The sequence below is a fragment of the Hemibagrus wyckioides genome, linkage group LG01 (assembly GCF_019097595.1).
Source record: "Hemibagrus wyckioides isolate EC202008001 linkage group LG01, SWU_Hwy_1.0, whole genome shotgun sequence".
NCBI classification, from domain to species: domain Eukaryota; kingdom Metazoa; phylum Chordata; class Actinopteri; order Siluriformes; family Bagridae; genus Hemibagrus; species Hemibagrus wyckioides.
The window spans coordinates 31126254-31139337 of NC_080710.1; the positions used below are offsets into that span (position 1 = coordinate 31126254).

General features: G+C 45.2%; 1 protein-coding gene across 7 annotated transcripts in view; it reads right to left on the minus strand.

The window, feature by feature from the left end:
* Nucleotides 1–13084, minus strand: part of kmt2ca (lysine (K)-specific methyltransferase 2Ca) — a 199228-nt gene that overhangs the window by 97795 nt on the left and 88349 nt on the right. The gene's annotated exons all lie outside the window — the stretch shown is intronic.

Below are 13084 nucleotides of genomic sequence, written 5' to 3' on the forward strand. Positions count from 1 at the left end.
AGAGTAACAGAGAGAGACAGAGAGAGTGACAGAGAGAGTGACAGAGAGTAACAGAGTAACAGAGAGAGTGGCAGAGAGTAACAGAGAGAGTGACAGAGAGAGTAACAGAGAGAGTAACAGAGAGTGACAGAGAGAGTAACAGAGAGTAACAGAGTAACAGAGAGAGACAGAGAGAGTGACAGAGAGTGACAGAGAGTAACAGAGTAACAGAGAGAGTGGCAGAGAGTAACAGAGAGAGTGACAGAGAGAGTAACAGAGAGAGTAACAGAGAGTGACAGAGAGTAACAGAGTAACAGAGAGAGTGACAGAGAGTGACAGAGTAACAGAGAGTGACAGAGCATGACAGAGAGAGTAACAGAGTAACAGAGAGAGTGACAGAGAGAGTGACAGAGAGAGTGACAGAGAGAGTGACAGAGTAACAGAGAGAGTGACAGAGAGAGTAACAGAGTAACAGAGACAGAGTGACAGAGAGTAACAGAGTAACAGAGAGAGTGACAGAGTAACAGTAACAGAGAGAGTGACAGAGAGAGTAACAGAGAGTAACAGAGAGTAACAGAGAGAGTGACAGAGTAACAGAGAGAGTGACAGAGAGAGTAACAGAGTAACAGAGAGAGTGACAGAGAGAGTGACAGAGAGTAACAGAGTAACAGAGAGAGTAACAGAGAGAGTAACAGAGAGAGTGACAGAGAGAGTAACAGAGAGAGTAACAGAGAGAGTGACAGAGAGTAACAGAGTAACAGAGAGAGTGACAGAGTGACAGAGTAACAGAGAGAGTGACAGAGCATGACAGAGAGAGTAACAGAGAGTGACAGAGTGAGAGAGAGAGTGAGAGAGAGTGACAGAGTAACAGAGAGAGTGACAGAGAGTGACAGAGAGAGTAACAGAGTGACAGAGAGTGTGACAGAGAGAGTGACAGAGAGAGTGAGAGAGAGTGACAGAGAGAGTAACAGAGTAACAGAGAGAGTGACAGAGTGACAGAGAGTGACAGAGTGACAGAGAGAGTAAGAGTAACAGAGAGAGTAACAGAGAGTGACAGAGAGAGTGACAGAGTAACAGAGAGAGTGACAGAGAGAGAGTGACAGAGAGAGTGACAGAGTAACAGAGAGAGTAACAGAGAGTGACAGAGTGACAGAGAGTGACAGAGAGTGACAGAGTGACAGAGAGAGTAAGAGTAACAGAGAGAGTAACAGAGTGACAGAGAGAGTGACAGAGTAACAGAGAGAGTGACAGAGAGAGTAACAGAGTAACAGAGAGAGTGACAGAGAGTGACAGAGTGACAGAGAGAGTAAGAGTAACAGAGAGTAACAGAGAGTGACAGAGAGAGTGACAGAGTAACAGAGAGAGTGACAGTGACAGAGAGTGACAGAGTGACAGAGAGAGTAAGAGTAACAGAGAGAGTAACAGAGAGTGACAGAGTAACAGAGAGAGTGACAGAGAGAGAGTGACAGAGAGAGTGACAGAGTAACAGAGAGAGTAACAGAGTAACAGAGTAACAGAGTGACAGAGAGAGTAACAGAGAGAGTGACAGAGAGAGTAACAGAGTAACAGAGAGAGTGACAGAGTGACAGAGTGACAGAGAGTGACAGAGTGACAGAGTGACAGAGAGAGTAAGAGTAACAGAGAGAGTAACAGAGAGTGACAGAGAGAGTGACAGAGTAACAGAGAGAGTGACAGAGAGAGAGTGACAGAGAGAGTGACAGAGAGAGTGACAGAGAGAGTGACAGAGTAACAGAGAGAGTGACAGAGAGAGAGTGACAGAGAGAGTGACAGAGTAACAGAGAGAGTAAGAGTAACAGAGAGAGTAAGAGTAACAGAGAGAGTAAGAGTAACAGAGAGAGTAACAGAGAGTGACAGAGTGACAGAGAGTGACAGAGAGAGTAACAGAGTGACAGAGAGAGTAAGAGTAACAGAGAGAGTAAGAGTAACAGAGAGAGTAAGAGTAACAGAGAGAGTAACAGAGAGTGACAGAGTGACAGAGAGAGTAACAGAGAGAGTGACAGAGTGACAGAGAGAGTGACAGAGAGAGTAACAGAGTGACAGAGAGAGTGACAGAGTAACAGAGAGAGTAACAGTAACAGAGAGAGTAAGAGTAACAGAGAGAGTAACAGAGAGTGACAGTGTAACAGAGAGAGTGACAGAGAGTGACAGAGAGAGTGACAGAGTAACAGAGAGAGTGACAGAGAGTGACAGAGAGAGTGAAAGAGAGAGTGACAGAGAGAGTGACGGAGAGTAACAGAGAGAGTGACAGAGAGAGTGACAGAGTAACAGAGAGAGTAACAGAGTAACAGAGAGAGTGACAGAGTGACAGAGAGTGACAGAGAGAGTGACAGAGAGTAACAGAGAGAGTGACAGAGAGAGTGACAGAGTAACAGAGAGAGTAACAGAGTAACAGAGAGAGTGACAGAGTAACAGTAACAGAGAGAGTGACAGAGTAACAGAGAGTGACAGAGTAACAGAGAGAGTGACAGAGTAACAGAGAGAGTGACAGAGAGAGTGACAGAGTAACAGAGAGAGTAACAGAGAGAGTGACAGTGACAGAGTGACAGAGAGAGTGACAGAGTAACAGAGTAACAGAGAGAGTAACAGAGAGTGACAGAGTAAGAGAGAGAGTGACAGAGAGTAACAGAGTAACAGAGAGAGTGACAGAGAGTGACAGAGTGACAGAGAGTGACAGAGTAACAGAGTGACAGAGTAACAGAGAGTGTGACAGAGAGAGTGACAGAGTAACAGAGAGAGTAACAGAGTAACAGAGAGTGACAGAGAGTGACAGAGTAACAGAGAGTAACAGAGAGTGTGACAGAGAGAGTGACAGAGAGAGTGACAGAGTAACAGAGAGAGTAACAGAGTAACAGAGAGTGACAGAGAAAGTGACAGAGAGAGTGACAGAGTAAGAGAGAGAGTGACAGTGACAGAGAGAGTGACAGAGAGAGTGACAGAGTAACAGAGTAACAGAGAGAGTAACAGAGAGTGACAGAGAGAGTGACAGAGTGACAGAGAGTGACAGAGTAAGAGAGAGAGTGACAGAGAGTAACAGAGTGACAGAGTAAGAGAGAGAGTGACAGTGACAGAGAGAGTGACAGAGAGAGTGACAGAGTAACAGAGTAACAGAGAGAGTAACAGAGAGTGACAGAGAGAGTGACAGAGTGACAGAGAGTGACAGAGTAAGAGAGAGAGTGACAGAGAGTAACAGAGTGACAGAGTGACAGAGTAACAGAGAGTGACAGAGAGAGTGACAGAGAGAGTGACAGAGAGAGTAACAGAGTAACAGAGAGAGTGACAGAGAGTGACAGTGTAACAGAGAGAGTGACAGTGACAGAGAGAGTGACAGAGAGAGTGACAGAGTAACAGAGTAACAGAGAGAGTAACAGAGAGTGACAGAGAGTGACAGAGTGACAGAGTAAGAGAGAGAGTGACAGAGAGAGTGACAGAGTAACAGAGAGAGTAACAGAGAAAGTGACAGAGTAACAGAGAGAGTAACAGAGAGTGACAGAGAAAGTGACAGAGAGAGTGACAGAGTGACAGAGTAAGAGAGAGTGACAGAGAGTGACAGAGAGAGTGACAGAGAGAGTAACAGAGTGACAGAGAGTGACAGAGAGAGTGACAGAGTGACAGAGTAAGAGAGAGTGACAGAGAGTGACAGAGAGAGTGACAGAGAGAGTAACAGAGTGACAGAGAGTGACAGAGTAACAGAGAGAGTGACAGAGAGAGTGACAGAGAGTGACAGAGTAACAGAGAGAGTAACAGAGAAAGTGACAGAGTGACAGAGTAACAGAGAGAGTGACAGAGAGAGTAACAGAGTGACAGAGAGAGTGACAGAGAGTAACAGAGAGAGTGACAGAGAGAGTGACAGAGAGAGTGACAGAGAGAGTGACAGTAACAGAGAGAGTGACAGAGAGAGTAACAGAGTAACAGAGTGACAGAGAGAGTAACAGAGAGAGTAACAGAGTAACAGAGTAACAGAGAGTGAGAGAGAGTGACAGAGTAACAGAGAGAGTAACAGTAACAGAGAGAGTAAGAGTAACAGAGAGAGTAACAGAGAGTGACAGTGTAACAGAGAGAGTGACAGAGTGACAGAGAGAGTGACAGAGTGACAGTGTAACAGAGAGAGTGACAGTGACAGAGTGACAGAGAGAGTGACAGAGTAACAGAGAGAGTAACAGAGAGTGACAGAGAGTGACAGAGTGACAGAGAGTGACAGAGTAACAGAGTGACAGAGTAACAGAGAGAGTGACAGAGAGTGACAGAGAGAGTGACAGAGTAACAGAGAGAGTGACAGAGAGTGACAGAGTAAGAGAGAGAGTGACAGAGTAACAGAGTAACAGAGAGAGTGACAGAGTGACAGAGAGTAACAGAGTAACAGAGAGAGTGACAGAGAGTGACAGAGAGAGTGACAGAGAGAGTGACAGAGAGTAACAGAGAGAGTGACAGAGAGAGTGACAGAGTAACAGAGAGAGTGACAGAGAGAGTGACAGAGAGAGTGACAGAGTGAGAGAGAGTGAGAGAGTAACAGAGAGTGACAGAGAGAGTGACAGAGTGACAGAGAGTGACAGAGTGACAGAGAGAGTAAGAGTAACAGAGAGAGTAACAGAGAGTGACAGAGAGAGTGACAGAGAGAGTGACAGAGAGAGTAACAGAGTGACAGAGAGAGTGACAGAGTGACAGAGTGACAGAGAGTAACAGAGTAACAGAGAGTGACAGAGAGTGACAGAGAGTGACAGAGAGAGTGACAGAGTAACAGAGAGAGTAACAGAGTAACAGAGAGAGTGACAGTAACAGAGAGAGTGACAGAGAGTAACAGAGTAACAGAGAGAGTGACAGAGAGAGTGACAGTAACAGAGAGAGCGACAGAGAGAGCGACAGAGAGAGCGACAGAGAGTGCGACAGAGAGTGCGACAGAGAGAGTAACAGAGAGGGTGAGATGTTTCCAGCAGCCATTAGCTCACGTTAGAGTGTGATGGTGACACAGCTCTGCTTATCACATCAGCCTTGAAGACTCGATCTCTCCCTAACTACCTCCCCCTGTCTCGCTCTTTCTCTCCCTCTGCCCCTCCCTCCCATCCCCCTCTCCTTCCCTCCCCCCGGGTCCCAGAGCACGGCACAGAGTCGACCCGAGCTGGGAGTGGAGGATCAGCACGAGGCTTCAGCACACATTACACGCTCCACAGATCAGCTCGCAGCTCGTCTTCATTAAGACAGCAGTGCAGCTGCAAGGCACATCTTTCTATTAACCCCTTATCGTTTCTATAGCGACCGCTCCTCGGACCGACAAATACAGATTAACAAACGAAACGGTGAAAAGATGTTCGTTTAACATTTTATGTATGGAGTCTCCCGAGTCAGAGCTTCGTAACAGTCATCTAGTTTTCCGACTTCTTCATGGCAGACGAGTTTACGCAGTTTTATTTTTTTTCGGTTTCTTGATAACCTTTCATCTTTGCATTGAAGAAATTGCACAACATGAAACGTAAAAATAAACAGATAAAAACTCATTTATTTAGTAATAAGTTTAAATGAAAACAAGCTGTGATGTAAGAAGAGCAAGAGATGATTGGTAACAGGACGTAAATAGATTTTGGTGATCTTTGTATGACGTGAAGCGCAGTATAAGACTCGCTAACGACACGGCGTGTTAGCGTGAGTGCCGAGGCAAGAACCGCGTCATGGTGATCCTCCTTCTTTTCAGCTGTGTCAGGATGATGCGGTGACGAACTCCAGACGTGAAGCTCGACACCGCTGGGAATTTCCTCACGACGTATCATATAACCTCAGCGGAGACATGAAGCCTAGCATCAGCTTCAAATTACAGCCAAACCAGGAGATATGTGCTTTCCTGTGTGTGTGTGTGTGTGTGTGTGTATGTGTAAAGCTTTATTAAAAAACTTGTGTTTGTATTAGAAACACTGGAGCTTCAACTCTGACTGGGACACAGCACTCACACTGGAGACTCCTTCCACTGAAACGCTATCTAGCCTGTGATTGGTCGATTTCAGGCGACAAGCTTGTTTACATTATTTCCTTAGTATGAGTGACCCAGCATGAGTCTGCCAGTATGGGTTCCCCAGTATGGGTTCTCCACTTTAGCAGATTTAGAAATCATACTGGAGAACCTACACTGGCAGACTCACGCCTGAGAAATCAAACTGAAGAACCTGTACTGGCAGACTCATGCCTGAGAACTTATACTGGAGAACCTATACTGGCAGACTCATGCCTGAGAACTTATACTGGAGAACCTATACTGGCAGACTCATGCCTGAGAACTTATACTGGAGAACCTATACTGGCAGACTCATGCCTGAGAACTTATACTGGAGAACCTATACTGGCAGACTCATGCCTGAGAACTTATACTGGAGAACCTATACTGGCAGACTCATGCCTGAGAACCCATACTGGAGAACCTATTCATGGCAGGAAATCATGCTAACAAGCTTGTACTGGAGACCCCGTACTGGAGAACAAACACTGACAGACTCATACCAGAGAACTCATCCTAGAGATCTTATATTGGAGAGCCCATTCAGAGGAACTTGCACTGGAGAACCCGCACTGGAGAACCCATAATGGCAGACGCTAGAGAACTTGTACTAGAGATCTCATACTGGAGAACTTATACTGGGGAACCCATACTCATGCCAAATAACTTGTACTGGGAAATCACACTGGCAGATTCATGACTGGTAACTTGTACTAGGGAACTCATACCAGCAAGCTTGTCCTGGAGAACCCATACTCAAGAACCCACACTGGCAGGGAATTTGTACTAGAGCCCTCATACTGGAGAATTCTTAATGGTGCAATCAGCATCTGGAAAATCTACATTGGTGGAACATATTTGAAAATTCGTACTAGCTAAGCTTATACTGAAAAACTTATAGCAGAGAACCTGTAACGGAGTACCCGCACTGGCACTGGAGAACCCATAATGTAGAACCTGTGCATGAGAACTTGTATAGGATATTTGGAGAAATTGTACCAGTGAGAGCATCCCGGAGAACCCTTTACTGATGCAATGGCATGTGATGGATAAAAAAGGAGTATAGAGTAAGAGTGTTAAAGTCAGATTAATCGCCATGGTTTGATGAAACATCTGAGATCTTCTCAACCTCATTGATGAAACCTCGGAGCATAAATACCACAAAGATCTTTCCTGAAAAGGTTCTTAAGCGTAGGCCGTGACCGCTACGTTGGTTCCGTCTTCAGGAACCCATCCCCGAAATCAGCTAGTCATTAATTACACTGAGGTCTGAAGAAAGGAGGCTTCTTCTAGCACCAGTGGGAGGGTTAGGTCTTCATTACTGGTTCCTCTGCCTCTCCAGGGCGCCTGCGGAGAGAGCAACATGCGCTGCTTCCTTCCCGGGCGGTTGGCTGAAGCCCAACACGTCCGGCTCACAAAGACGCCTCACGGCTCCGCGCCCACTCTCGCCGACACCCGCCCACCATCTCTCGCTCGGCACACAGAAACACATTCACACGGGGAATCGGAGACCACAGGGGGGAAGAAACCGCCCAGAACCCACACCACAATTCATCTGGCTGCCACGGGGCCGGAGGAAGGCTGAGCTTTCATTAGAGCCGGTAATAACGGCCGCGCAAAAGAAAATAGGATTCGCTTTTAGCGATGCGGAGCTCCAGGATAGCTCACCAGCTGGAGACGGGAATACGGGGGGCTGTAATGGAGGATCACTCTCTCCTCCTGTCTCACCCCCCCTCCTGTCTTACTGTCATTCCTTCTCCTTTTCTCTTTCCTCCTGTCTTACTCTCATTCCCCACCCCTCTCTGTCTCACTCATACTCCCCTTTCTCTCTCTCACACTCACTCCCTCTTTCTCTGTCTATGTCTCACTCTCACTCCTTCTCCCTCATGTCTCACTCTCACTCCTTCTCCCGCTCTCTGTCTCACTCTTATTCCTTCTCCCTTTCTCTCTGTCTCACCCTCACTCCTTCTCCCTCTCTCCCTCCTCAGGTCTCACTCTCATTCCTTCTCCCTCTCTGTCCGTCTCACTCTTTTTCCTTCTCCCTTTCTCTCTGTCTGTCTCACTCTCACTCCTCCCTCTCTCTCTTCCTGTCTCACTCTCGCCCCCCCCTCCTGTCTCACTCTCACTCCTTTCCCCTCTCTCCCATTCTTGATCTCTCCACCCCTCTCTGTCTCTCTCACGCTTTTTTGTTTTCTCCATCCCTCTCTCATAAGTCCGTAGTAAAGTTCTGTTATCATGTTGTACTTTTTATCCGTTTACAGTTACATACGTATCAGAATGTGTCCTGTCCTCATGTCCCCCGAGTCTCTTTTCTCTCTTCTGTAAATTGGGGCAGCATAAATTACGGCGTCTCCTCCCACCGTTCCGTAGTGCCGACACCGGAGACTCCTTCCATAACGCGTTAAAATTCCAAACACGTGTACAATTCCGGACGCTTTCTGATTGGATCCTGTTATCGTTATATCGATAAAAAGCATCACGTCTTGACCAAACAATTCCAACAGGAGCGTCGTGCTTTAGCTTTTATTTACAGAACTGGCGAAGGAAAGAACCATGACTCAGAACACACACACACACACACACACACACACACACACACACAGTAAAAGAGTAACTAAAGACAGAGAAAACAAATCTCAGTATGCAACAGCAGACTATTCAAATAAAGACAGACGAGGACGTTAGGGACTCTGCTGTGCTGCGCTTCACAGGGTCACATGGTCACGAGGTCGAGGGGTCACGGGGTCAGGATCCGAGCACAGGACGGTCGTCACGGGTCCTGCACGTGTTAAAACACGCGATCTTTAACCCTAACCTCCTCTACACACTCTCACTAACACACATCGAGACGTACGCTGCTTTTATAAACACTAAAGAGTGAAAACGACAACAGAAACCCGGGCATATTTCTCTTTAACAGAGAAAATAGCGTGTTTAGCGGTTTTATTTAGCCAAGTTAATATCGAAGACACGTCACTCGCGTGCTGTCATTAGCTCCTGTGTGAAACGATGTAAATTTATCAGTTCAATTGCACAACAATCAGGGTGGAAAATGTTGGTATTTACGTGTTTAAGTTCCTTGTACTAGCGAATAAATATAAACAGGTTCGATAACGTCGACCAGAAAAATTTAACACAGAAGAAGAAACAAAATATAAAATTTTAAAATGAAATAAAAAAAGCTTTATAAAATTTATTTGTTTCTGTATTCAATACTACAAAAAAAATCTGGAAGAACCTGATAAGTAATAAAATAAATAAAATGCTTATATAATAAACAGAGAACTGGCGACACAGCGAAGCCGCTAACTAGCCTCTAGATGAATCTCAACGATTTTGATTCTTAAATCGAGGTTTTTATCAACATTTCGGTTTTATATACGTTAGCTTCATCACACGCGATTCTGCCAGGGCGCGGGATCGCAGGCTAAGTAGTGGATATTTCTTTTTTAAATCATTGAAATACATTAAAAGTCAAGCAATCTGTATACAGAACGTCAAATAAAGTTATAAATATCACACGCTAACGTCTCTTTTTAAAAATAAAAAAAAATTATGTAATAATTTCCAGTAAGGGAACAAAGTGGGCGTCGACACACCCTGGATTTTGTGGGAATTTTGAGAAACAGTGATTGAAAATTCGCTGTGACTTCTGACCTAGCTACTGAACAGCCACAGCGACGGATTTATTAGTAAACGATCAGTGATTCCTGATCATCAGCCTTTCCAGTGTTACCCGGCGGGCGAGTTAGTTATTTTAACTAGTCCTGCATCCAGACAGCGTGTTCCAGCCGAGCGCCAGCGTGAAGCGTGACCTGAGGGTGACGGAAATCCAATGCAAATCTGTAATAATTCTGAAGTATTCAAAACAAACACGCAACGCTATTTCACAGACAGTTGGGAAAAACAAACGACTCGTCTGCAGGATCACGTGACCCCATCTGACGTCGCAGAGGTTCCTCGAGTCTACCTGCTCTCTCACACACGTACACACGCACACGTGTACACACACACGTACACACACACACACGTACACACACACACACACACACACGTACACACGTACACACACACACGTACACACACACACGTACACACACACACGTACACACACACACGTACACACACACACGTACACACACACACACGTACACACACTTACACACACACGTACACATGTACACGCGTACACACACACACGTACACATGTACACGCGTACACACACACACGTACACACACACACGTACACACGTACACACGTACACACACACGTACACACACACACGTACACACACACACGTACACACACACACACACGTACACACTTACACACACACGTACACGCGTACACACACGTACACATGTACACGCGTACACACACACACACACGTACACACACACACTTACACACACACGTACACATGTACACGCGTACACACACACACGTACACACACACACACACTTACACACACACACGTACACACACACACACACACACACGTACACACACACACGTACACATGTACACGCGTACACACACACACGTACACACATACACACACACACACACACACACGTGTGTACACACACGTACACACACACATACACAGAGAGCTGAAGTGACAAAGACAGTGTAATTACAGCACTGACAGCAGAGAGACCAACACATTACATCTCTGTCAGTCTCGATCCTGCAGCCCAGAGCGTCTCCACGTGTCTGTCCTACTCAAACACTCAACACCGCTCTCACCACCATAATCATCATCACCACCCTCATCATAACCATCACCATCATCATCCTCATCACCACTATAATCACCACCACCACCATAATCATCACTACCACCACAATAATCACTATCATCGTCATCCTCACCACCATAATCATCATCATCATCATCATCACCACCATAATCATCATCATCATCATCATCATCACCACAATAACCACTATCATCATCGTCATCACCACCATAATCGTCATCACCACCACCACAATAATCATCATCATCATCACCACAATAACCACTATCATCATCATCACCACCACCACAATAATCATCATCATCACCACCACCATAATCATCATCACCACAATAACCACTATCATCGTCATCACCACCATAATCATCATCATCGCCACCACCATAATCATCATCACCACAATAACCACTATCATCGTCATCACCACCACCACAATAATCATCGCCACCACCATAATCATCATCACCACAATAACCACTATCATCGTCATCACCACCATAATCATCATCACCATCACCACCACCACAATAATCATCATCATCGCCACCACCATAATCATCATCATCATCATCACCACAATAACCACTATCATCAATATCATCATCACCACCATAATCATCATCATCGCCACCACCATAATCATCATCACCACAATAACCACTATCATCATCATCATCACCACCACCACAATAATCATCATCATCACCACCACCATAATCATCATCACCACAATAACCACTATCATCGTCATCACCACCATAATCATCATCATCGCCACCACCATAATCATCATCACCACAATAACCACTATCATCGTCATCACCACCATAATCATCATCATCGCCACCACCATAATCATCATCACCACAATAACCACTATCATCGTCATCACCACCATAATCATCATCATCGCCACCACCATAATCATCATCACCACAATAACCACTATCATCGTCATCACCACCACCACAATAATCATCGCCACCACCATAATCATCATCACCACAATAACCACTATCATCGTCATCACCACCATAATCATCATCACCATCACCACCACCACAATAATCATCATCATCGCCACCACCATAATCATCATCATCATCATCACCACAATAACCACTATCATCATCATCATCATCACCACCATAATCATCATCATCGCCACCACCATAATCATCATCACCACAATAACCACTATCATCGTCATCACCACCATAATCATCATCACCATCACCACCACCACCATAATCATCATCATCGCCACCACCATAATCATCATCACCACAATAACCACTATCATCATCATCATCACCACCACCACAATAATCATCATCATCGCCACCACCATAATCATCATCACCACAATAACCACTATCATCGTCATCACCACCATAATCATCATCATCGCCACCACCATAATCATCATCACCACAATAACCACTATCATCATCATCATCACCACCACCACCATAATCATCATCATCGCCACCACCATAATCATCATCACCACCACCACAATAATCATCGCCACCACCATAATCATCATCACCACAATAACCACTATCATCGTCATCACCACCATAATCATCATCACCATCACCACCACCACAATAATCATCATCATCGCCACCACCATAATCATCATCATCATCATCACCACAATAACCACTATCATCATCATCATCATCATCACCACCATAATCATCATCACCACCACAATAATCATCATCATCATCACCACCACAATAACCACTATCATCGTCATCACCACCATAATCATCATCACCACCACAATAATCATCATCATCATCACCACCACAATAACCACTATCATCATCGTCATCACCACCATAATCATCATCACCACCACAATAATCATCATCATCGCCACCACCATAATCATCATAATCATCATCATCATCATCATCATCATCACTATAATCACCACCACCACCATCATCATAATCATCATCACTGCCTCAACACCCAGCACCTCACCCAACTCCTTCACAACCATATCACATCCTCACATCCCTCGCCTGATAAATCCATAAAGACACTTCAGATCTTTTCATCCTGACTTATTAAACACAGCTGGAACTCTCTCTCTCTCTCTGCCTGTCCATCTCACATATTCTCACCATCTCTCTTCCTCCATGTCTGTCACTGTCTGTTGAATTTGACAGACAGAAAGAGACGGAGATAGACAGACAGAGGGATAGATAGATAGAGAGTGAGAGAGAAAGAGAGATCTATCTATCTATCTATCTATCTCTCTCTCTCTCTCTCTCTCTCTCTCTCTCTCTAGGTTTGAAATCTGAGCAGTTGTACAGTTCAG